This window comes from Diplotaxodon limnothrissa, linkage group LG18, assembly GCF_057381915.1.
Source record: "Diplotaxodon limnothrissa isolate DT_005_m linkage group LG18, D_limnothrissa_male_GT1.1, whole genome shotgun sequence".
NCBI classification, from domain to species: domain Eukaryota; kingdom Metazoa; phylum Chordata; class Actinopteri; order Cichliformes; family Cichlidae; genus Diplotaxodon; species Diplotaxodon limnothrissa.
Genome location: NC_140613.1, coordinates 34,768,532 through 34,795,926, shown reverse-complemented (window position 1 = coordinate 34,795,926; position 27,395 = coordinate 34,768,532). Strand labels below are relative to the sequence as shown.

Genomic DNA, 27,395 nt, shown 5'->3' with positions numbered 1-27,395 from the left:
ATTGCCCAGATGTATCTGGGGTGAGAGCAACTAAAGTAAATACAGGACGAAGGTCATTTATGTTCATTTTACAGCCAGTTGCCAGCCTGTACAGACCTTTGCACATCTATAGTACCTTGCTGCATTGAGAATACAGCAGAAATTTGTAGCTCAAACTTGTAACGCACACCTGGTAGTTGGTGGGATCACAGTCGGATCATGTTCACACCATAAACAAACCAGTCTGGAGTTCATTTTGAACCGTACCTCGACCATGTCCTCCAAAGGGTCTCGGGGTCACACCCCAGTGTGTTTACCCTGTTCGTACCTGCAACAAGGAGGAAAATGAACCAGAGTTCAATTTAAACGGACTAAAAACTGCAGATGTGAGAACATCCTTAAAAATCACCCAATATATCAACTTAATCTGAAGTGAACTCAGAGTCAGATAAATATTCTGTATTTTTCAGTGACAATGTAAAAGGCGTTCTGTCCTCCTTGGTCTCTGACTAAGCTTATAATCAGGGGTGTGTTAGGTGAAGCCTTCCTTAGTTCTGGTGCAACAGGCTTAGGCTGCTGTACGTTACACTGATCAAAAATGGTTTAATAACTCAAGACAAACTTGAGTTAACAGTAACATGAATGCCATCTCTCCCAATATGATCAGTTTGTTCCCAGAAAATTTGTAGTACTATAATGTAGTACTATAATTACAATACAGTTACAGTTTTGTTGTTACTTGTATAACAAAGGTTGTTCTGTTATCTGCACGCTGGGTGAATTGAAAAGGAACAAAACACATAAACATGCTTTCTCAAGTGTGCTACAATCAGCTGATTTCATTCATGTGCTAAAGGAGAAAAATGGTGGCGTAGTCCACGGCTTTTCATGAGAGGAGATATGAACAATAAACCAGGCAACTGCCACCAGGACACAAACAAGCATCTCTACAGAGAATATGCTAACACAAAGCTGCCTGCGAACCCAGAGTGTTGTTCAAACTGAGTGTATAAAGACCCCAGCAGCCACAGTTTGGTCTTGAACATGTAGCAAACTCAGTGAAAAGCAGTCAGGCTTGTAGCGTTGCATCCTCCATTCGTACAGTGCTGTGAAAAAGTGATTTATTAGGTTTTTGCACATTTGTCACAGAGAAACACCTACCCAAACCTGCCTGGCCCTATTTAAAAATTATAATTGCCTTCTACACTTAATAACTGATTTGTTTCAGCACAACTACAGTCAACTGTCTCCAATACCTGGCAGTGAGTCTTTCACATCACTGTGTAGCAATTTTATCAACTCTTCTTTGCAGAATTGTGTCTACATGTGTTTCTATTGTATATGTAAACGTTTCTGGGCTTGCTTTCAGCCTTGCTTTGTGTTGTCGGCTTTGTGTTCACTAGTTGTTGTTTGACTGTGTTTCAGGACATTTATTAAGTGATGCAAAAGTAGCAAGTAATCTGTAATACATACCCAATGCAGTTTATGAAGCTCAGGAGGAAGGAATGATGCCATGCAGCTGTGTATGTTATCACAGCTAAGAAAAAAAAAACTAGTGTGTTACCAAATTGGGATAATCCATTAGATGATTTACCACATGCTTGTTTGTCGGGCTATGCTTCCTCCCTAAAGTCACCAAGTGTGGCGTCCCAGCTTCTTGAGAAAACCTCTACCTGGTTAGTGGCAGCTGAACACTGCAAAAACTCAAAACTGTGCAATCTTGAACCAAGTATATTTGTGTTATTTGTCAAAATAATCTCATCACTCTTAAAATAAGACAAAATCAGCTACAGAGTAACATTTCAGTAAGATATAGGAACTTGTTTTTAGACTGATCATTTCCACTTTCCATTTTTTCATTTAATACAAGATAGTTTTGGTTGGAATAAGTGAAAAAAAAATCTGCCAATGGAACAAAAGAGTGTGTGTCTCTGGCTTTTAGTGTTTCTAAAAAAATAAAATAACAAGAGGTCACTTGGTGGTCTCCGCTTGTGTTTGTATCTTAGGAACTCATTTAGTGGGTATGCCTGGGTCCCAGTGATGTCCCCAAGACACTGAGCATAAGAGTCATTTGTAAAAAAGATATTGGTATCATCCACAAATCATATGAATCTCAGTATGTCTAAGACTACATATGGTGTTTATATATCATTTGAATAACTTTGGACCGAGCAAAGTTTTTAGGTCTTGTGTCAGCAGAGTGTCAGCTGAAGGTGAATACTAATAGAGGTGGGCCTTTAGAAGATGCCAGGTGATGAAAAGCTCTTTACGCTTCTTAGGCCAATCTGCTGGCATGCTCCCATTGCTTACCAGGAGGTAACAGGTTTAGCTGCGAGCAGGAACACATTGCTAATCTCTAGGATGTGCAAGTTTGCCTTCAGTGCTTTGTGTCAGAGAAGCTCCATGAGACAGGCAGTTTTGTGTATTTGAATTCAAACCATTACCTCTTCCCAACCCAATATTGCAATTTCATTAGCTAAAAATTATCTAACTAGTATTTCTCTACAAGTATTTGTTTGTTTCAGTACTTCAGTGTTTTTTTCTGTCAATGCTGTTTGTAAACAGGAACTGAGTTTTGGCTTCAGCAGGTCCTGTATGTCTGCTGCAGTGAATCCATCCATTCTTTGTTTAAAGAAAGATTTGACCACGACCGCTGATTAGATTTAGGGTATGTTCACAGTCACCAGAAGGAGCCACGTCTGCTGCTGGGAAGCCTAACAAGTCTTATATGGCTCAACATTTTCAGCATTTACTACATTTTCATTTAGAATTGATGGTTAAGAAAGCACAAGAATTATAAGAGCATCCTTTAAATAAATTTGCTGACTTTATGACCCACACAGATGATTTTTAGATTTTGATGTTGCTGATTGTGAATTTGATGAACCCTGTGGTCTCATCATCCAGTCTTTCTAAAGACACCCATGAGAAAATCAGTTAGTTACTCCATACACTGTAATCCATTCATCAGCCAAACTCACATGTATATTTTGTCCTCTTTTCTGTCTGTTAAAGAAGAAAATTGTAATTGCAATTGTATCTCCAAATATCTGATGCATCAGTTCACTAATTGTTCCCCAGAACACATTTAGTCTTTGTCATTTCCAGAACACGTGTGTGGCCAGCGTTATGGAGCCCACACTCTCTCCAGCATTTCCGTGTTTCTTTATCCGTTTGCTTTTAAATCTTTATGTGATCATGTATCGCACCACGTTTTTCCAGGTAAACTCCTGGATTCTCCAAGTGGTGGTTGTATGACGTGCTATGCACATATTTTATCCCAGGTTTTATTCTCTAATTCAGGGTTGTCCAAACTACGGCTCGCGAGCCAACTGCAGCCCGCCAACCGTTTTTAATTGGCCCGTTCTAAAAATATAACAGACTGTAGTTCACACACAACATTTGTGCTTAACTGTATTGTACTTCTTAGCTGTCAAGCAAGCAATCAAAGAAAACACTGGCTCATGCCCACCAGAAATAACAGAATCAAAGAGATGCAAGATTGCAAGTGATCGCAGAATTGCAGAAAATTTTAAAGTAGGCGGAAAATGAATATTTTTTCATGGAAACCCAGAGAAAGTGTTTGTTTGATTTGCCATTATGCAAATCACAGCCTGCTAACCCAGCAAACAATTTTTTTCCAAAGAGCAGCCAAAGCTGTATGTGTGCATGAAAGCATTCCGGGCAAAGCTGCGTCTCTTCAAGTCACAACTGTGCACCTTCAGTGGCGTGCATGTCTCCATGCTGACCAAAATCAAATGTGAATTCCTGAATATCAAGCTCTTTGTCGTCCTGTAGGGTCCACCTGGATTTCCTTCCTGTAGTAGTCTCTTGACTGTATAGGATATGTACAGGAGTCATAACTTTCCCTTAATATCTTTATTTTTGCAATGAATCCAAATTTTTTCAAAGTTTTGAAATTGACAAGTTACCCAATCAAATGCCTTTTAAGCATCAATGCTCAGGTTTTCTCTTTGGCACAGTAATGTTACCATGAGCTTGGTGGCCTTTTATATAGCCCGTCTGGTCTTCATCTATTTCTGATACCAGTGTGTTCATTTTTTTCAGAAATGATCGACGTATATATTTTATAGTCTATATTTAACATGGAGATTGCACAAACTACAAGCCAATCTTCCTTTTTTGGTTTTGGTATTCCTGTGATTATCGCTTCTTACCATGATGGTGACATCTTATTTTTTTGAGTCCAATTGAAAGTGGCGTGAAGTACTGATATGAATTCTTCATTAAATAATTTGTACTATTGTTTACTATTCACTACCAATTGATTTTTCTGTTTTAAATTTTATAGCTTTGTTAATTTCTGATGTATTTCATCTTAGGAAGTTCCACTGATGGCAGAGCCAGTTGCTCTAAAAAGCCATTCATTGTATTATCTTTCTCCGCTGGTGGTTGTCTATAGAGGTGGTTATAGTAATGATGAAATGTCTTTTTTCTGTTTATTTGAGTGTGGGTCTTTAATTTTCTGTGCAGTGTTTCTCTCCTGCTTTTTCTTTATTCATCTTGGTAGATGTTTTGTTTATTCTGGGCCCATTTCATAGGAACGCCTCTTTAGAAATAGATGCTTCTTTTCCACCTCTTCAAGTAGAATATCTTTTTTTTTTATTTTCAGTTTCTTTAACCTGGCTGTGGTCTGTCTGATCGTTGATGTTTTTAATTTTGTCCATCTATAAATTGATTTTATTTGCCAATTTTATTTATTTGTTTAATATCTTGTTGTTGTTTTTTCAGGAGTCATTGTTTTCAGTTTTCCATGATTAACTGCCCTCAGCACATTATCATTAACTGTGAAACATTTGTGCCTGCTGGAATCAACTCGCTGAAACTAGCTGAAAATTGAAGTATTACATGTAAATCTTTTAAGCCCCAAGATGTTTTACAAGTATTATATGGACATAAATTATAGTTACTGCTCTTAGTTAAGAGTGATGTGCAAGGATGTAAGACTTCTATAACTTCTCAGCATCCTTAGAGAGAAGACAGAAAAGAAATTTTACAAATCTTAAAATGAGGTTCTTGCTTATCACAACTGTGCAAAAAGTAAGAACCTAAAGCTTTTTTAAATGAAGAACAATATAAATGATTAAACAAAGACACTTGTACACATGTTTGCACATTAACAAAGCACACACCACTTATTCTCATGTTGACTCATACATGGTGATCCCCAACCTTACGGTCACAAAACCTCGGAGCTCTTAAAAGGTTCTGCTTCTAAGATGTGTTACATGCCACAGTTCCTTAAAGCAGCTGTTATTCCCTCCTCATAATCTTCATGCTGTCACATTCCTACCTTGTGTCAGGTTATTTGTTCTTGAACTAGGGAGAGCATTGTGTCTGCAGGTCTGCTAGGAACCCCCAGCCTATTGACTCGACTGCATTCTGTGTGTGTTTATGTGTCTGGATAATAGCTAATATATTTATTCCACAAAACAATCTGGTCTGCATGCTGCGCTGTCGTGCTGAGACACACACACAAACACACATGTTCACATTGTTGTCTCTGTGATTCAGTCTGGCTCTACATACTGTCTGAAAAAATTGTTTAACACTCTGCCAGTGCGGAAAGTGGAAAGAACATAAATGTCACAGGTTGCTCCACCTACTTATTATCTATGATTTTTTTCTCAGGCTTGTATGCCGAATAACAAGAAGGCCCTGATCACATGACCTCAGGGACTGCTAGGGACATAGGACTGTAAAAGTTCAATCATGTAGGCTGGTGCTTGTCCATGAAGAGCTCTAAAGGTCAGAACCAGAATCTTAAAATGGACTCGATGGGGAGCCAAAGCAGCTGAATTAGCAACAGTGTCACATGAGAGTACTTAGATGATTACTGAAAGATTTTAAGATGGATTTTAAAAGCTACAGGGGGCACACAAGAGACTGAAACTGGGAACTCTTTGGGAAACTGTTTTGATTCCCTACAAATAAACTGTCTCATGGGATCTTAATGAAGACTGAACTTTAACTTTAACTGTGCTTTGTTCTAAAAGAACAACCCTGAGCTACCCTTTATCACTGTGCTTTTACAATAAATGTTTAGGAAAGACTCTAATCTATCGTATTAAGCATTATAGCATTGTTAAGAGTTATACAGCATGCTGGTATGTGGTGTCCACACGGCAGCTTTTTTTTGTTGTAAAGTTGTATTTTTTGAAATTGCTGTTTCGTTAAGTTTCGGCACCAAAGCACTAAAATAATGTTAACTGTGTATATTAGGACACATATTAGAAAAGGTTGTTTTTGAGGATAATTGAAAATAAAAACCTCCCTAATGCAGGGATGAAAGTTTCTTGGTTATGAGCCAAGATCATGTTTGTGTGTGTGTGTGTGTGTGTGTGTGTGTGTGTGTTTGACTCCTCCCACCAGATGTTGTGGGTGTGGCCTTTTCTTTTTCTTCCCTGCCTGGGGTTAGCAGACACCTGTCTCTATGAAGACACACCCATGCAGAGTGCTTGGCTTGAATTGATTGCTGCTCCCGTTTGAATAATTGGATGGACAGCAGCCTTTTAACCACCAGAGTTGAAAAGTTTATTAGTGAGTAGTGTGAGTAAATTTGTGTGTCTGTGATTATGAGATCTGGTCAAGATCGTTGTAAATATTTTTGTAAATTAGAGAGCTCGTATTCTTTCACTGCAGCAGCCTTGTAGGAGTGACAGGGTTAGAAAAAAATGTGTTTTGTTTTAATGTGTATTTTGTGCAGGGCAGATTAGGGACCTTTAGAGATCTTGTGTTTGTTATTTTGGCATAGCCCAGACTTTTTTGGCTCTTTCTTGGGTGGAGGTAGAGTGGGGAGGTGCATTTCTTGTTATGCTGAGGTTACATCCAGGCCTGGGGGTTTCAAATCTTGCCATGATCTGTACAAACCCAACCCCCTTTTTTGTTGCTACACAGTGAGCACACTTCATTTCCATTCGTAATGTCCATCATGTGCTGCAGAATATTTCAGTATACAGACAGGTTTTAGAGAATCATGCTGCTGAGAGAGCAGAAAGTTTTCCATTGTGAGCGCATCATGATTATTAAAACCTAACAGCCATTCGACCTTGTTGCTACTTGCAATGAGCTATTACACAGTACAACAAACAACAAAAAGGGAGGCGGCTAAAGGAACTTGTAGGAGCTGCTTTAATCCCCTGTTCAGACAGAGTTTTTCTCCCAGAGGTCCAGTACAATGGAAACAAACAGCAGCGGCTCTGAAGATGTCCTTACAGGACATTCACTGAATAACAGCTGTTGTTAATGTTCATGGACAAACAGAACTGCACTGATGCAGCTATTATTGCACAGATATTACCCACAGCTGTTCCTGATCTGGTTCCTTTTGTTTTATTTTCACTGATAACTTCACAAATTCCCTAAATGTCAGACATGGATACAATGTGAAAAATTGAAAAGATCAATGTTATTGCCATGATTGCTCAGTCGCTTTCTTATTGAAGAATCATGAACGTTGACCTTAACTGAGTTTGTTAAATGTTGTTCTGGGTACTTCTGTGATGAGTCATCGATGAGTAACATGAAAAATTCTGGTAGGCCAGCTAATCCTTGGCAGGCGCACCATTATTCGGGTTTTTCTCCGTTTGTAAAAAACGTCTCAGTATGTTAGCTGGAGTCCTGAATTTTAGAAATGATGATTGAGTTCCTTTAGATCACAGCATATGTTGAATGAAGAGGACTGGCAGTCATCAGGTCTGGGTGTAGCTATAGAAATGAAACTCAACGTTCCAGAAAATCACAGTTAATTCATGATTTAACAAGGGGGGCAATTACTTTTTCACATAGGGCCAGGTAGGTTTGGATAGCTTTTTAAAACTTTTTCACTTTCAATCAATGAAATAATCACATTTTGCATTTACTCGTGTTATCATTGTCTAAGATTAAAACTTGGAATTGTGACAAATTTGCAAATAAAACTAAGAAATCAGGAAGGAGAAAATACCTTTTCACAGCACTGCAGTACCTCATATAGATATAAACACAGTGATTTAGTTTAACATGTTGCAAAGCTACCCCTTCTAAGTGAATACTGCTGCATAACAGTTTAATGTTAAAAGGTAAAAGAAGGTAGTTTTTCAAAATATAACATCTGAAGCTCTGCGTCGTCATGTTTTAACACATCCCGACACATCTGAACGTTCCTCTGAGGCTGTATCATTAAGGCTGATTCTCCACAGCAGAAATTGGCAGACCTGCTTCACATGGCGCCCCTAACATTTGTTAGGAATAGAAAAGGATAAATGTAGAAATGATGACAGTCCATAAACCTTAAAATTTCAAACACACGCTGTTACATGATGAGATAAGAGATGGAAATAAAAACAACCCAGTAAATTACGTGCTTAAGTTTTTAAGCTACGTTCACGTTGGCTTCATTTCTCAGACCTTTTCTGTAGAGTCTGTCGCATCATAAGCAGCATTTGTCCATCCTACATATCCTATGCATATTGTGTTTTCCTCTGTCCTGCTTAGAATGTCCCATGCTTCCACCCCCAAACTCCATTGGGAGCACTTATGGGCATTGCGGGTAATTTCAAGCCACCGGTATAATTAAATTCAGTGCTGAAAATCGAGTTGGGGTTGTGGTGATGAAATAAATGTGCAGTCTCAGGGTACTAACCACAGGGAGAGCCTACTGTGTGACTACAGAATGCTGGGTTTCCTCCAGCCAAGTTAATATCCAAGCTACTCAGGCATGAAAAGCAATATTAGCCAATTAACTATTGTTCTTTATTGCTGCTTCCACAATGGGGTATGAAATAAATGGCGTATCAAAGGCTGAACCATGGAGCAAGTTGTTGTAGTATTTTTTAAATATTGGTGTTAACAAATAGCAAAAATTAATTAAAATAATTAAAATGGTGGTTCTGAGGCAGTCTTTGTGGTTATTTTACACCATTTATTTTAAACTTTAAACCCCTGGACTGTCTGCTGAAGTCCATCGAGCAGGTTGGGGAGGAGAGGATGTTTTCTAAGCTAACATCCAACATCCATCTGTCTTCGTTTCATATTTTATTTTCCCTTGCTGTAAGAGCTCCGTAACACCGAAGTTTCTCATCCATGGGATAATAAAGGTTTATTCTATTCTATTCTATTCTATTCATCGAAAAATAAAAGCTGCACTTCAGCTTTAAAATAAAGTGCTTATGTTACGTAAAAAACAAGCAAATCAAGAAATGTGTTTAACTATTTGATACATAAAAAAATTATTTAATTGTTGATAAATTCATTCATACATGAGCATCTTTTTTAACAGACAAAATTGTTTCCCTATCTAATGTATTTAGACAAAGCTATAGATAAAACAGTGTTGTATCATATGCTCGGCCTGCTCTCTGGTTGTGCCTTTGACATGGAAAATGTGCATGATCTTTGCTAATGTTTGGATATGTGTTTATCACCCATCTAAACATTGTAAATGCTATGTTTTCATTCAGATCATTGTAAGGGGACGATATGAGATGATGCATCATTCATGTTCATCATGTTTTGAGGAGTCTTTGGAAACTGGCCTATCCTGTCATCATAGCATGAGGATGTGCTGCATGTGTTACAGGACGGCAGCAGACTGGAGAAAACCTTTGTTCAATCATGTAATTCAGCGGCCCCAACAATGTTGGTCAAGTTACTTGAAAAAAGTCATTTTTTACTAATTACTGATTACTTCTCCAAGAATGTAATTGTGATGCTTTACTGATTACTTATTTTCAAAAGTAATTAGTTACTTTATTACTTAGTATCTTAGTTACTTTCAAAAACATGATAAACAACCTGAATAAGTAATAAAGCAGCAGACCTTTCAGCCCAGTTCTGTTTTTTCTGCATAATCCATCATATAAAATTGAATTAAATGAAAAAGTCTCTTTTTAAAACGTGCTTGATTAGTTTTAATCTTTCAACTTTATGCACATTGCATCAAGCAAAAATTAAATTGTTTGCAACAATTATATGCAAGTTGTCTTCCCACGCAAAGTGTACAGTGTCATGGTCCTGGGCCATGTGGGCCCAGTATTCTTAGTTCCTTGTATTTTTGTATTTCGTTCCTTATTTAGGCCATGTCTTCTGAGTTGCCCTGTTGTGTTGTTCCCTAAGTGTTTTCCCTTCATGGCTTTTACCCCCTGTGTGCCCCTCTGTGTATCTGTGAGCCCTCGTCTCTCCTTATGTTTTATTCCATGTTTCCCCAGCCCATTATGTCTGTGTTTTCCCCGTGCTCTCTCTCCTCCTGTCGGAACCTCTGTGCCTGTACATGTCATGTTCAGTTCACCCCGCCCTGTCTCGTTATGATTATCAGTGTCACCTGTGTTCCCCGTGTGTGCCCACTTTCCTCGTTAACCCTCTGTGTATTTCTGTCTGAGTCTCCCTCTGTTCGGCGTCGCGTTCTCCCTCATGCCGTGTGTGGTTCTCCCCGTGTCTTCCGGTATATGTTACTTTAGCTTTTCCCAGTTTAGTGTAGTTTTGCATTGCTTTTGTATCATCGTTATTGTTTATCACCTGTCAGCAATAAAGCTGCATTTTGAGTTTATCCCCCGTGTCTGTGAGTTTGCAATTTGGGTCCTCATCCTGCCTGCCACACGGCCGAATCATGACATACAGCAGACGCTAATGTTTTTGTCACTTTTTATGGATTAAAACCTAAAGTAATATAAGTACGTCTACGCTTTAAACACTGCACGGTCCTACTCTCTGCCACACTCCATATTATACATTGTTGACCTTCACACGTCTGTTGCTGCCACGGACGTTGCGTGTGCTTACATCATTGTCATGAGACACTCACAAAATCACAGTTTAGTAATGCAGTAACGCAGCATGCTTATGGAAAAGTAACAGTAATCTAATTACTTTTTTGCAATAGTAATCCCTTACATTACTTGTTAATAATAATAATGTATATTGTATTGATCCCCGTGGGGAAATTACTCTCTCTGCATTTGACCCATTCACTCAGTGAAGCAGCGGGCAGCCACTAAGCAGGTGCACTGGGGAGCAGTTTCTAGGGATGGTACCTTGCTCAGTGGTACCTCAGGGGAACCGTTCAGTCGATTCGAACCCTGACCTTCCGGTCATGGGGCGCCCACTCTACCTACTGCCCTAAAAACACAAATCAAAGTTTGTCTTTGTTCAGGTCATATAATGGTCCATTCCAGTGATGATGGTGCAGTAAAAGCAGTAATAGTGGTATAAGTAATACTATGTAAAAATGTTTTTTTTGATTATCAGAGTGTGATAATCAATATCACACTTTTTTATTTTGAAAAAACACTTATCTTAGTCACGTGATATGGTATTTTAAAAATGATCCCCACAAGCTTCCAAAAATGAGTAAAAGAACAAAGATCTTTGAAGAACTTCTCTGGAAAGGGCAAAAGGCCCAATGAGAAGGCAGAACTAGAGCCTACGGCTTTCAAGAAGAAGAGTCCTACTTGAATTGTGCCAAAAAAGTGGATTCTGTTCATCTGGACGTTGCAATTTCAGTAGGAGAAATGTTTCATCACTCATCCAAGTGACTTCTTCAGTGACTATAGAAGTCACATGCATCAAGATACTTTATGCATGGGTTTATCACTGCATGTGATTGTCACACACCATGCGCGCTATGCATAATATGTGCCAACAGGCTAGTAAATTGGCCTGTGATGCCTCCAAAACTGCTTCGGCACATGGAGACCAAGCACCCTGGATTACAAGACAAGTCTTTGGAGTTTTCTGAAAAGAGAAAATGTGAAAATGAATTAGTTACAGCCACCACATCAAGAAAATGAGCATCATACCTAGTGGCTAACTTCATGACTAAGGTGAAGAAACCTTTCAGTACCAGTGAGGAACCGATCCTGCTTGCCGGTAGGGACATTTGCTGTGAACTGTAACTGATGTTACAGTTAAAAAGTTAGCACAGTTTCCTATTTTAACTGACACTGACACTAATAGAGGATCTAGAGGACACAGAGGATTAACAAGTCATCGTTGCACACAATTCAGGTAGATACTGATACTGACAACAAGGCAATACTGCTTGTTTCTGTGCTGTATCAGGAGGATGTGCACGAAGAAAAGATATGTGCACTGTCACTGCAAGTAACACCACAGTCTCCAAATCATTACATATCAGGAAAACAGAATTGGTCTTTTGTGTCCGCATATGCACCAAGGGAGCTGATTGGACAGATTTCTGTTGTTTGGGTTTGCAGAGAAATGATCTAAACTTGCATGTGCTCATGCAATTTTGTGAGGAGATGGACGCCGAGCAAAACTGCCTTCTCTGACATGCAGAAGTAAGATGGCTATCTAAAGGCAGATTATCAGCCAGGAGTGTTGACTTATGACAGCATATTTGCATATTTCAGTGACTCGAAATGGGTCACAAAACTCACTTACTTGTGCAACATATTGAGTCTGCTTATTGAACACAATGTACCACTTCAGAAGAAAATGACAACTGTCTTCAAGTTGGCAGATAAAGTAACTGGATTCAAAGCCAAACTAGAGTTATGGGGACACTGAGTGAAGAGATATTTGGCATGTTTCAAATATTAGCAGGAGTTTGGGAAGAAACTGTGCCTGTCAAAATGATCCGGGCTTGTGCATTATCACTTGTCTCTACTTTTAAGAGTTTGAGTGGTACTTCCCAATCACAGAAGACCCCCGAACGTGAAAAGTGAACAACCTGACCATGCTCCAAGAAAGGCAACAGCTGGAGATGGAAAATGATGGTAGTCTTTAAAGTGTGTTTCAGACACCAACTCTGCTGGTGTTTGGATCAAGATCAAGCAGAATATCCAGAAATTGCCAAAAAAAGCCCAGAATACCTTGCTTCCATTTCCAACATCCTGTCTTTGTGAACTGGGATTTTCTGCCAGCGACCATAACCAAATTATAGAGTACACTGGACATGAGTAACGCACTTCAGGTGTCATTGTCAGATGGGAGCGGCTCATTGCAGGGAAACAAGATCGTGTGGTAGTTAGAAAGTGAAACGCTAAAAGTTTTATGCTGTCCCAACAATGTGTTTTTGTAAATAATTATTATTATTTTAAATATATGTGTTCAGTCCGAGTCACACACAGGCCTCAAAGTAAGAAGATTTCATGATCCGTGTATTTATAACATTGCACTGCAGTTTTCACTGTGGAGACAATGCTGTAAATGTTTTAATTGGTTTTCCTCGAGCTGTTTAGACAAAACAGTTCAGTTATACAGCTGCAGCGAGTAGAATCATTTCCTCTTTGTTAAGACGCGAGGTTCACATATGGCAACATTGTAAATAAATAAATAAATAAAAGGGTAACAAAACAGAGAGCAACACATTCTTGGTGTGACTTGACTTAGCCTGATTTTAGTGACACGACTATTTCTCCAAATATTTATTTATCTTGTAAACTGTACAGATTCTAATCACTGGTGATTACACTGCAGTGAGCTTATCTGGGAGTAGCACGATCAGTATGGATTAAGATGAGCACTTCTCCATCCTTGGCTTTTTACACCAGTTCTTTGGGAGTCCCTGGGTGAGGTTGCTATACGTATTTCCAACATGTTACCTAGAACTATTATTAGCATATTAGCACATGTGTATATATGAGTGTGTGTGTGTGTATTTGCACTTAGTGAACTAAACTGATTTAAATATAAAGGAATACACACTGTCAATAACTACCCAGCTACACAAGGTTCAAAATAAATGCAATAAAAAGAACCTTGTGTGCTTGGTACTCTCAAAACAACATGTAGGTGTCCACAGGAATGAAAAAACATTTATAACTTCATCGATCACTGTTTACCATGGGCTAAGCTCAACCATTCATATCATCTCACATCTCTCCATAAACTGCAGTTAGTTCAAAATACAGCTGCTCGTATAAAATTAGAACACGTGTTCTTAAACAGCTCGCTTTCACTTCACCTCAGTGTCAGTTTCAAGATCCTGCTTCTTGCTTTCAAAGTGTTTCATAACCTCGCTCCTCCATATTTATCTGATCTTCTCCAAACATACTCACCCCCTCGTACACTCCTCTCTTCTTCAGCTTCCCGAGTACCGTGGGACTCAGAGCCGTTAGTTGTTCTGCCTCGAGACTTTAGAATGCACTTCCACCAGATCTACAAACTCTGGCTCTACTTTTATATCGCATCTTAAAACCCATAATTGCAAACCCTTCGTCATGAAAGTTTTTATACTTTCATACATGTTTTTTATTTTTCATTTACTTTATGCTTTTATTTTGCTGTACTAATGTCAGGTGACCCTGAAGGTCTTTAAAGGCACCTATAAATAAATGTATTGTTAACAGAACAGTAGTCAACTACATTTATTATTATTGGCTGATTGTCTACCACAACGGAACATGTTTAGTCCTAATAAATTTTAAATGGAGTTTAGTGTGTGATCATTTTGAATTGGAACCATTCTGAGTGGGTGCTGGCATATGCTCTGTAAAACTGCTCCAAATCCATCTGGACCTGGGGCTTTGTTATTTGGAAAATGCTGTAGGACTTCATGGAATTCACACATTGAAACAGATGAATGGAGAGGACGACAACTTTTTACATTTTAGTAGATTTAAATTGTTAATACATCCCTTAATAGCAGCATCAGATGGATGAATCTGTGACGACTATAAAACTTCATAAAAGTCTTTCAAAGATTTAATATTTGTTGTGGATTACGAGAAATGTTCCCAGTCAAATCTTTAGTAGACTAAATAGTTTTTCTTTCTTTATACAGCAATGAATTTTCTAGATTTATTTCCACATTCAGAGTTCTCCAAACACAGCCAATACAAGATTGTGTCTTCTTAATTTAAGTCCAATTTTAGTTTTCTGAGGATGGTAATTATACGTTCTTGTTGCGAGGCAGCAAAGGCAGCATCTAATTATTAATTTTTTTTGTTGTACTAAGTGATTTTTCTTTATCTTTCAGTAAGATATATTGTTCTCCTAATTGATTGTGTGACTTTTTGTCAGAGAAATAACAACTGGTGCATGATCACATAACCATCATGATGTGAATGTGAGTGCTGTACTGGCAAAAACAAAATGCCTGAGAGCATCGCAAAGACAAGAAACTTTCAGGTTTGTTAAAAGATGTCTGTAGACTGCAAATGTTGTCATATGCATGTAATATTCATAAATCCACATTTTGAATAGATAAAAAAATAATAGATAAATTATAGTGTTGTGTGTGTGTACAGATGGTTTGAACATATATATGAGTCTGACAGATAATACCTGCCTATAACTAATTTAACTGATTAGCAAATTTTAGCCTAATTTCTCTGGAACAAAGTTTCCATGTGACAAATCTCAGTGTGGTCATGTTTAGCTAACTGGTGGAGTGCTGTTAGATGTGCACATGTATGTGTCTGTGCTGTATGTTTGTGTAGTAAATCCCAGCATTGAAGGTAGAACAAGCATAATTCTGAGTGCAAAGACAAGAGAAAAGAGGTGAGAAGTGACATAAGTGAAACAAAACAGTGCAGCCATCAAAGAATAACTTAAAATCATAACAACAGCGAGGCAAAACAAAAACAAAAAAAACACCAAACATAATATGCTTTTAAATCAGTGAAAAAGGAAAATAAAAAGGAAAGCGTCACAAAGGGCTTTGTGTGGATATAGATAACCTGACACAAGATCAGGACAGCCATGGAGTCATGATAGAGCTGTTGATGTACAAATTATCAGCTGTGAAGTAACGAGTAAAGTAAGGGATTACTATTGCAAAATCGGTAATTAGATTACCGTTACTTTCCCGTAGGAACGCTGCGTTACTGCGTTACTAAAACCGTGATTTTTTGCGAGAATGTCTCATGACAGTGACGTAAGCGAGTGCGCCGTTGGTGACAACAGCTGTGTGCAGATCAACAATGGATCACATATCGAGTGGGAGAGAGTGTGAGCGTGCAGCGTTTAAAGCGTGGAAGTACTGACCTTACTTTGAGTTTGACTCCATAAAAAGTGACAAAAACATTAGTGTCCGCTGTGCGTGGGAAGAAAACTTATTTTTACAGAGAAAAAAACCCCTAAACTTCCGAGCAAGTGCTGAGTAGCTACGACGTAATGGGAAACTCACAGAGAAACTCGTGGATTCTTCAACTGACCGCGGCACACCTGCACCAGGGTAAACCTCCGCCTACCCCACTCCTGCTTTACAGGTGAAAATAGAGCAACAGGACCGCTGAGTCTTTGACTTTATTTATTTTCTGCTGTGTTTTACTTGCATCTATTTGAAAGACTGAGTGTAAACACACACAAAAAAAATATTTTATTTTATGTGCTGGAATGTGCAGAAAATAGGTTTAAATGTTAAACTAATTTCTTCCAGTCAGAGAATGTTGCATATAATTAAATTTTTGCTTGATGCATAAAGTTAAAAGATTAAAACTAATAAAACAAGTTTTAAAAAGAGACTTTTCCATTTGATTACATTTTGTATGATGATTATGCAGAAAAAGTAGAATTGGGCTGAAAGATCTATCGCTTTATCACCTCTTCAGGTTGTAAATCGTGTTTTTAAAAAGTAACTAAGTAACTAAGTAATTAATTACTTTTGAAAATAAGTAATCACTAAAGTAACGGGATTACTTTTTTGGGGAAGTAATCAGTAATTAGTTACTGATTACTTTTTTCAAGTAACTAACCAACACTGGTGATGACAGCTCGGGAGTCTCCTTGGATGAAATTCTTCTGGATCAGAAACAAGACTTTCTGTTGCTCCAGGAAAATTGAATTTTCACGCTGAAGTAGACTTGCAGCCAAGACCGCCTAATCCGAGACCGAGACCAAGTCGAGACAAAAAAAGTCTTTAAACTGCAGCCAGATGCTGCTTCATTTGCGGGTCTCAGGCATATTCATGTGTTTACTGTCTCACTCACTCACTGAGAGGACAGACGCACGCTCCACTTGACTGTCGCGTCTCTCACCCTCTCTGTTTTTCACATAAATATATTATCCTATATCCTCACATGTGATTGGCCACAATATGGAGGGATTGAAGCATAGCTGAGCCACTGAGAGCTGAGCAGCCAAAGGAAATTAAGTGAAAGATTAATAGGCTCTGTTTTGAGTTTTGTTCAAAAAAGAATGACTTCATATAGGAAAAAAACATATATCACATATGCAGGACACCTTAAACTATTTTTTTAATTAAGCAGCAAGGCAGAACAAAGTCAAGGCTGTATCAAGACACAGGGACTAAACCCAGATTCAACCAGACCCAGAACTGATCCGGAATTAAAACAGGACTACAACAGTTCAAAATCAGGACTATTTAGGACTTAACCAAAACAGAACCACAATCAGAACTAAATGATAGCAGCACTAAAAATCATCATAGACCTGCACTACACTTATTTTTTAATTCTACCAAAGTACAATATTTAGATTCAGAAACATTTATATAATTATTTAGCCTTGTTGTGCAAACAAGCCTGCAGAACTTAATAAATACAGAATTTGAAAAGTAACAAATGGTATCTAAAAGATACACTATAGGTAATAGATACATGTTCTGATGAGTTTTGGCAAACAACCATTTGACTAACATGTGTGTCTCACCTGCTCTTGTTCATCTCTGTTCTGTCCTCATTCTCCTCTCTCTCTCTCTGCTCCTCTCTCTCCCTCTTTGTTCTGACAATCAAGCCAAACACCAACATCATCAAATATACAGTTGAAACCAGATATTTATGTACTCTTCAGATAAAAACACTTTTTTAATTGTAACGTCAAATCAGACTAAATGTTTATTTTTTAGATAAATATAAAAACATATTTGTTAACTTTAAGAGTAAAGAGATAAACTGTCTGTATTTCTTAATTGCAAATGGCACCAAATTGTATTCAAACTGAGCCACACTTATGGAGCTCCACAGTTCTTTTCCTGGTGCTTTGGTTGACATCTCTTGATGTTCCCATGTCACAGAAACAGGCTCTGTGTTTTGCCTTATATGCATCCACAGCTGTGCCACCAGTTTACTCACATGGACTCTACTAACCTATCAGAAGCTTCTTCAGCTCAGAATGGAATCGTCTGGAGTTTTCTTATTAATTAACAATAAACTTAGTGTATATGTACTCCTACATTTGATGAAAGTGATTAAAATAGACAGCTCCCTCTTTTTATTCTGACATTTAATTAATTCAAAAGATATTTCAATATTTATTTATCTAAAATAAAACAAGTTTACTCTAAACTGATGTTTAACAGTAAAAAAAAAAGTTTTTATGTTTTCTCCATAAAGTGTAAATATCTGGTTTCAGCTGTGAATATACTGCTGTGTATTGAAATCCCTCTTGTTTTGCATAGAAATATACTGAACAATATACAAAGCATAATATATAAAATAACATCTACCTGAGTTTTTTCTTTGTAAGAAGCCCATTACGTCCATTGTTGTGTTCATCAGTACACAACTGAAACTGGTTTAGAGAGTTTGTTTAGCCGTGGAGGGAAACAACTGAAAATATGAAATGTAAGCTAAGAATCAGCATTGCTGTTCGGCTTTTTATTTATCCATTTGTTGATTCACTCGAAGAGCAAGTAACGCAACCAAGTGATCAGTTTGATATCAATCTTTTGTGATTCACCGTCATATTTACATTATTAGTTCAGTACGAATGATTTGCTTTGGTACCTGGTCAAACTTAAGCTCTCCTCTGTCTGCAGGAAACTCGCAGGCAGCAGCTTCTCGCTCACATGGGTGCTGTGCTCAGTCGCCCAGTGCCTGAGCTCGGATCATACCAAAATTAGGGGGAATTTACGACGGTGCACTCTGTGCTTCGTGTGTTGTTTTTGTTTTATACAGTTGTCAGTTAGGCATCTAACTAACAAATTACACTCCAAAAGACCCCGGACTTCTGAAAAAAGGACCTGGGCTTAAGCCCAGTAAGCCACCCCCCCCCCCCCCCCCCACCCCCACTCCCGAACACTATGTCAATTTGACAATTTGACCAAGACCGAGACCAAGACCGAGACCAAGACCACGTAAAAGTGGTCTCCTCGAGACCAAGACCGGTCTCGAGACATCCAACTCTACGCTGAGGTCCATTCACTCGTCATCAGTTCTTTTTTCTAATGCATTAAATAATTATTACAAGCAGTTAGCAGTTAGGAAATAATCCTGAAGTGTTCTGTACATCCAAATTCCTGCTCATATGGAGAAATAGCTCATATCATATCAAATCTGCAGCTCAGTTCAAATAAATCCACAATATTGCATCCAAGCTATAAGATGAAATCTGTGTGTTCCTGAAAGCTTTTCAGTGTGGTAACTCTTTGCATGAAGGCCAGTGGAAAATAGATTTGCACTCTGTGACTTAATATAGTTCTTCAAATGGAAGAAAACCAGATCAATCATCAGAGAGGGTGACGGTAGCCAAGTTAATGTGTTAAAGCAGCTGAGCCTAGAAATCATCTGTGGGGTGCACATATCAACCCTCCTGGCATACTGAGCTCCTCACTGGCAACATGAAGCTAAATATATCACAGCGAGTCTGTGGTGGGCTAATCAACACCTCCTCCACTCGTCCATCAACCTCCACACCCCTCCATCTTCCTACCCTCATTTCTTCATTGCTCCCTTGCATGCCACTGGACCCCATCTGTTCTACTTACTGCCTGAGCAGGAGGTGGTGGAGAAGAGGCCAGGGGTCCCTGGTTTACTTCCTCAGACCACCTTTGGTATTTCTTTTGCACTGTCTTTTACATACCTCACAGCAATAGTTAACTAATGGATTTTAAATATCACATTAATATATTAATATACATATTTGACAATGTGTCACATTTACACTAAAATGAACCAAATTAATGACAGCATCTTTGTATATTTACGAGTTGGATGATATGGCACAGAAACACACGGTGAGGCGAGCTTAAATATTACTTGGTTTGGTCTTTATTTCTTTCAGCTGCATTCACATCAAACTCTTCAGTGCTTCACTCTAAGAAATAAAATGTTGTATTTACTTAATCAAGTTATGGCAACCAGTACCACAAAACTCAGTTGTTTCAATGGGGAAAGTAATTAATTGCAATTATATGCAATTAATTGTTTGATATTTTAAGTAAATCTAACTAAGCTTTGTTAATTAAATGCTGAAGAAAAGAGTTAAATTACATTAACTTTACATCTACTGACAACAGATTCAATTAACTTGACATGATTAAGTTTAGCTTGCTAAAGCTAAATGATGATTATTGATAGTCAAAGGTTATGTTAACTGTAGACTGTAGCTGAACTGTTTAAGTCACTTTAATACATCTGACTTTATTAAACTTTAGAAAATTGACAAAACAAAGCATTTGACAAATTCTTCATTGTGCATTGAACTGGGACTATCATGAATTTATGATAAAAACATGCACAAAAATATACTGGTAGTTAATACATACAGTGGGGCAAAAAAGTATTTAGTCAGCCACCGATTGTGCAAGTTCCCCCACTTAAAATGATGACAGAGGTCAGTAATTTGCACCAGAGGTACACTTCAACTGTGAGAGACAGAATGTGAAAATAAATCCATGAATCCACATGGTAGGATTTGTAAAGAATTTATTCGTAAATCAGGGTGGAAAATAAGTATTTGGTCACCTCAAACAAGGAAAATCTCTGGCTCTCACAGACCTGTAACGTCTTCTGTAAGAAGCTTTTCTGTCCCCCACTCGTTACCTGTATGAATGGCACCTGTTTGAACTCATCATCTGTATAAAAGACACCTGTCCACAGCCTCAAACAGTCAGACTCCAAACTCCGCCATGGCCAAGACCAAAGAGCTTTCGAAGGACACCAGGAAAAGTATTGTAGACCTGCACCAGACTGGGAAGAGTGAATCTACAATAGGCAAGCAGCTTGGTGTGAAAAAATCAACTGTGGGAGCAATCATCAGAAAATGGAAGACATACAAGACCACTGATAATCTCCCACGCAAGATCTCATCCCGTGGGGTCAAAGTGATCATGAGAACGGTGAGCAAAGATCCCAGAACCACACGGGGGGACCTGGTGAATGACCTGCAGAGAGCTGGGACCAAAGTAACAAAGGTCACCATCAGTAACACACTACAACGGCAGGGAATCAAATCCCGCAGTGCCAGACGTGTTCCGCTGCTGAAGCCAGTGCATGTCCAGGCCCGTCTGAAGTTTGCCAGAGAGCACATGGATGATACAGCAGAGGATTGGGAGAATGTCATGTGGTCAGATGAAACCAAAGTAGAACTTTTTGGTATAAACTCAACTCGTCGTGTTTGGAGGAAGAAGAATACTGAGTTGCATCCCAAGAACACCATACCTACTGTGAAGCATGGGGGTGGAAACATCATGCTATGGGGCTGTTTTTCTGCCAAGGGGACAGGACGACTGATCCGTGTTAAGGACAGAATGAATGGGGCCATGTATCGTGAGATTTTGAGCCAAAACCTCCTTCCATCAGTGAGAACTTTGAAGATGAAACGAGGCTGGGTCTTCCAACATGACAATGATCCAAAACACACCGCCCGGGCAACAAAGGAGTGGCTCCGTAAGAAGCATTTGAAAGTCCTGGAGTGGCCTAGCCAGTCTCCAGACCTCAACCCCATAGAAAATCTGTGGCGGGAGTTGAAAGTCCGTGTTGCTCGGCGACAGCCCCAAAACATCACTGCTCTCGAGAAGATCTGCATGGAGGAATGGGCCAAAATACCAGCTACTGTGTGTGCAAACCTGGTAAAGACCTATAGTAAACGTTTGACCTCGGTTATTGCCAACAAAGGTTATGTTACAAAGTATTGAGTTGTATTTTTGTTATTGACCAAATACTTATTTTCCACCCTGATTTACGAATAAATTCTTTACAAATCCTACCATGTGGATTCATGGATTTTTTTTTCACATTCTGTCTCTCACAGTTGAAGTGTACCTCTGGTGCAAATTACTGACCTCTGTCATCATATTAAGTGGGGGAACTTGCACAATCGGTGGCTGACTAAATACTTTTTTGCCCCACTGTACAATGTGTACTGATTAAAATAAGAAAAAAGTATATATTTACAAAAACTGAATATGTAGCCCAAAATATTGCAAGTGAAGAAAAATAAAGATGAATAAAAATTAAAAGGTTTTTTATTAGTAAATGTCTCACTTTACTATTTTTTATCTGGTAATCAAGTTTTATCATTTTTAAAGGTTTTAGTCAAAAACCTAAATCAGTTTAAACCAGCACAACTGGTTTAGACATTTAATCTTCCTGTAAAAGAAAGATACTTAAGTTGTCATGAAATGTAAATATTTATCAAGAGGAAAAGCACAAAGTGGAGAGAACTGACGTGACATCTGTGCTGATTAGTATAGTAAAGGTTTATGTACACACTGATTTTCAAGACAGATTTCATCTTGACTTGTCTGTGACATTAAATGAAAACCATATACAACGATTACAAAGAGGAACACATTTCTGACAAAACAATGTATTTATGACATTCTAATATGAATGAATGAATTAAATGGCACAAACTAACATTGTTATTTTACTTATCAAAAGGCTAATATGCAACTAAAACTATCAGGTTGTATTCTGCACAGTTGTTTCTGAGTTGCTTGCTTGTCTATTAAAGAAAGGATGCATGGTTTGACATGACATGTCTTAATAAAGCAGTCCCAGCCACCCCCCATCTCCTCCTTTGTCTAATCCCACCTCACCCCTCTGACATTTAAGAAATCTATCCAACCATATCCTACCCAACCCCCACAGCACCGCCACCATTGCTGCCACTGCTTTGTTCCCTGGCAGTAGGCAGAAGGACTGTTTTAGTATTGGACATCTGTCTACCCATCACCTATTTTTATGCAGCTTTAAAACATCCTCTATTATTTCCCCCACTTGGGTATTAAAAACTGTTTTAGTAATCTAGCACTTTCATATGTTATATGGTCAATATAATCCTTTTAATAGTATTTCATTATGTAAAAAGAGAACTGGTTTCACCCCGACATGAAAATTTTAGTAGCCTTGCCTCCACTTATGATTTGTAGTGACCATCTCATAACAAAGACAACTTCTCGTCACAGACATTTGGGAGCCTCTGCCTCCAGAAAACAAAGAGCAGCAGGGTAATGGCTCAAGGTGCTGATGACATTTCCCCTCTTGCCAAGTAGAGTGTCATAATCAGATAAGAAGAAGTGGATTGGTCTCTATGCTGAGTGCAAAGTTGATGATTCCAGCCTCTGTAGGTCTTGAACCACTCTCATCCTATTATTTTTCCTTTCACCACCCTATCCTTTCACCCCCAACCTCAGGGAGTGCATTTCCCATGTTACCCAGCCTAATTCAATCTTGTTTGCTTCTCCACTTTATAGCCCAGATTGAATAATGACTAATGGACAGATTTCACAAAAAGAGTCACCTGGCTATCTCCTCTATGCCATTTTTCTTCTCTCTCCACCCAGTCATCACATGTCTCTTGTACTTCCTCAGGACTACTTTTCTGACTCAGATGCCTTCTCAGATAATCTTCAGTGCCACCAGTTCCTCAGGAGTCTTGATAAGGCCATCTGCCACTGAGAACATCATTGTTGCTCAAATTTCCTGCTTAACCCTGAGATCAATCATCAAAACTGCTCTAGCAATTCCAGTCTCTCCCTTTTGTTCCAGATATACCTTTGTGAAACAATGTAAAGAACAGTAGTAGAAAAGTAGAAATTCTTAAAATGTTAAGGCTTGACAAGTTGTGTGATGGAGGAGGGCGAGGTTCTGGTGTTTGCTATCAGTGTGGTACACCAAACAGAAAGTGATTGTTTTCAGACAAGCTCACTTTCACAACAGTCATGGTTAGTTGGTATGTTAAGGGCAAGAAGGCTTACAGAGTTATGTTGCATTCCTGAATAAGGCTTCTAAGTTTCCACTCAGAATTTAAATATGGAACCCCCAACTCCAATTTCCCAGTTGAAAACTTGTGAACCCAGAGGTGGCACTGTAAAGAAACAGTAGTAAAAACTGTAAAACCTTTCATCTGTGCTGTTGTGTATTTGTGACTCATGTGTCTGTGTATGTTCACAGTCATCCAGGTCATGGTATTCTAAAGCCTCTTTTCCATTTGTACCTACTCAGAACAATTCGCCACGGCTCATTACGACTTGACTGGATTCGACTGATTTTCCATTACAATTGAGAACCAACTAATGTGCATGGTTTTCACGATAACAACGCATCCAAGTGTCCCGTGAAATACAATACAATATAATACAACTTTATTTATATAGCACATTTAAAAACCAACGGTATACCAAAGTGCTTCACAATAAAACAGCAAGTTAAAACATGAATAATATAAGACTATTAACAAAGTACTGAACAGGTCAATGGCACTAATTACACAAGAATAAAAGTGAATATCAAATCAAACTTGCTAAAAACACACAGGTTTAAAGTAGAAGAAGATATATATAGAAAGATAAAATTGGAATTGATTATAAAATACCGGCGTTTACTAACTGGGAAAGAAAGATTAAATAAGTGAGTTTTTAATCGTGATTTAAATAATTGGATGGAGTCAGACGTGCAAAAACGGCAATGATGATCGACCCAGAAGGCAGACCGAAGAAATGGTGGATGGACAAAATTAAGGAGGACATTAAGACCATCAACGCATCACCTGAGGACGCCTTGGACAGAACCAAATGGAGAAACCTTTGCCGAAGAGCGGACCCTGCACCAGCGGGAACAACGCCAGGATGAAGAGAAGTCAGACGTGTGAATAGCAATGGGAATGTTGTTCCACAGGTTAGGTGCAACCAGGGCAAACGCACGGTCACCTCTGGTCTTGAGCCAAGATCTAGGCTGTACCAAGAGTAATTGGTTGGATAATCTGAGGGCTCTCCCAGGGGTGTATGGCAAGATAGCTAGGTGCTGTATTATTTATAATTTTGAAGGTAAGCAGCAATATTTTAAATTCGATGCGGTATTTGATGGGGAGCCAGTGCAAATCAGAAAGGACAGGGGTGATAGAGGCAAACCATCCGGTACCAGTCAAAAGGCGTGCCGCAGCATTTTGGACATGCTGTAATCTATGGAGAAGAACAGCATGGAGACCAAAGTAAAAGGAATTACAGTAATCTAATCTAGAGGTCACAAAGGCATGAATAAGCTTTTCAAGATCCTTATGTGGTACGCAATACTTAGCCTTCGAAATACGACGCAGTTAGTAGAAGCTAGATTTGACTACAGAGGTCACTTGTTTGTCAAATTTGAAGGAGCTGTCCAGCAGCACACCTAGATTACTAACAGTGTCAGAGAGAAAAGTGGCGAGGGATCCAAAGGTATCAACTAGTTGGCCCCGGGGGAAATGACTGTCAAACACCACAATTTCCAAAAGCACAGCACAGACACACACACACACACACACACACACACACACACACACACACACACACACACACACACACACACATATAAATACACAGACATATATAAATAAAATATACGAAGGGGATAGAGTAAATAGGAATAAAAATAAAAATAGAAGTGAATTGCACATTTCAAGTATTGAGGTCTATTGCACCATTGACTATTTACAAAAGTATTGCACAAAGGTATTGCACTGTGAGGTGAAGAGGCACTACAGCTTAGTTGTCCCCCCTCCTTTCTCCTCCTGTTTCCCCTCCCTCTCCCCCACAGAGAGGAGTTAAACAGTTTGATGGCGTGTGGGACAAAGGAGTTTTTAAGTCTGTTAGTTCTTGTCTTGGGGAGAAGCAACCTGCCCAAAGTCTTTGACTTCTCTCATGCACTCTAGGAAGCAGTGCAGTGACAGAGCAACATTGTCAGTTAGCTGAAAGTAAATTTGTATATCATCAGCATAGCAATGGAATGAAATGTTGTATTTTTCAAAGATTAGGCCTAGAGGTAGCATATAGAGAGAGAACAACATTGGGCCCAACACAGAGCCTTGAGGCACGCCACAGCAGAAGGCTGCAGCAGAGGAAGAATAGGCACCCAGAATGACAGAGGAGGACCTGCTCGAAAGATAGGATTCAAACCAGTTAAGGGTGTCACCTCTAATGCATGTATGTTCTAACCTCGTTAGTAGAATATTATGGTCCACCATATCAAAGGCTGAGGACAAGTCCAGTAAGACTAAGACCGCAGAACTACCTGAATCGGCAATTAGGAGAAGATCATTAACGACTCTCAGCAGAGCTGTTTCAGTGCTTTGACGTGGTTTAAAGCCAGGCTGAAATGAATCCATCGTATCCAGATAGGCCTGGAGTTGTGAGAAAACTATCTCTCCAAGATTTTGGACAGGAATGGGATTTTGGAAATCGGCCTGTAGTTCACAAAGTCATTATGATCGAGGCTCCTTCTTTGAGAACAGGCTGCACTACAGCGTGTTTAAAGGCTGACGGAACATGGCCGGAAAGCAATTAAGAATTCATTAGAGTTAAGATACTAGGCCCGATTGCATCAAAACCATCCTTGATAATGCGTGATGGGAGAATATCATGTACAGAATTTGTATTTTTCAGTTGTTCAACTATTTGCTTAAGGGCAGTGAGTGACACCGGCTAGAACTAGGGATGGGTATTGATACGATTTTCACGATTCCGATTCCATTTTCGATTCTGTTTAACGATTCCATTCTTTATCGATTCTCTTATCGATTCTTATTTTTAAAAAAGGAGAACACTAAGGTCGATTAGCTTAGAACTTTGCTTTATATCTTCTCTTTGAACAAGATTTAAGTAACAAGTAACATGGCCTTACAAACCCAACAGTGAGATCTTAAGAGATCCAGCCTACGGCTCTTCAATGGGGTGTCACAGGGTCCCCGGGAAAAAAATTGTAAATGTAAAATAATAAAATAAATATTCTTCTGTAGCAATAACAAAGTATAACATAAATTATTCAGTAGCAATTATACAAGAATATCCAATAATGTCCCTGCCTACAATTAAACACATTCACTTACCGAAAATCATCTGCTGTGGCAAATGGGTTCAAGCCTTTGACCACAAACTGAGTCACTGCTCGGTGACATTCGTCTATCCTGGCCTGAAAGGAGACGCTACCGGCAGACTGCAGCGAGAACTGCCAGCATCTGAGCCAGACTCTGTCTCATCATGGTCACCTAAGTGCACAGGCAGGTTTTGTAATAAGGCAGATCGCGCTAACATAATATGCACTGTTAGTTGATTATTTACCTGCTGCATTACCGCTGCTGCTGGGTTGAGATTCACGAGTCTGGAGCGGAATTAAAAACACGACATTCCTTTAAGGTCATCGTGTGTTTTGTGAGCAAATGCTTTTGCATATTCGTAGTGTTTCCTCCCTTAAATGAAATATCTACTTTGCAAGTATTGCAAGTTGCCCTGTTGTCATCCGTTCTCGTAAAGTGTAACCAAACTTTTGAGCGTTTGAGCCCCTTAGGCGCCGTGT

General features: G+C 38.9%; 1 protein-coding gene across 1 annotated transcript in view; it reads left to right on the top strand.

Moving 5' to 3' along the window:
- The window catches only part of thsd7aa (thrombospondin, type I, domain containing 7Aa), a 184,660-nt gene that overhangs the window by 9,723 nt on the left and 147,542 nt on the right, over positions 1–27,395 (top strand). The window lies entirely within an intron of this gene.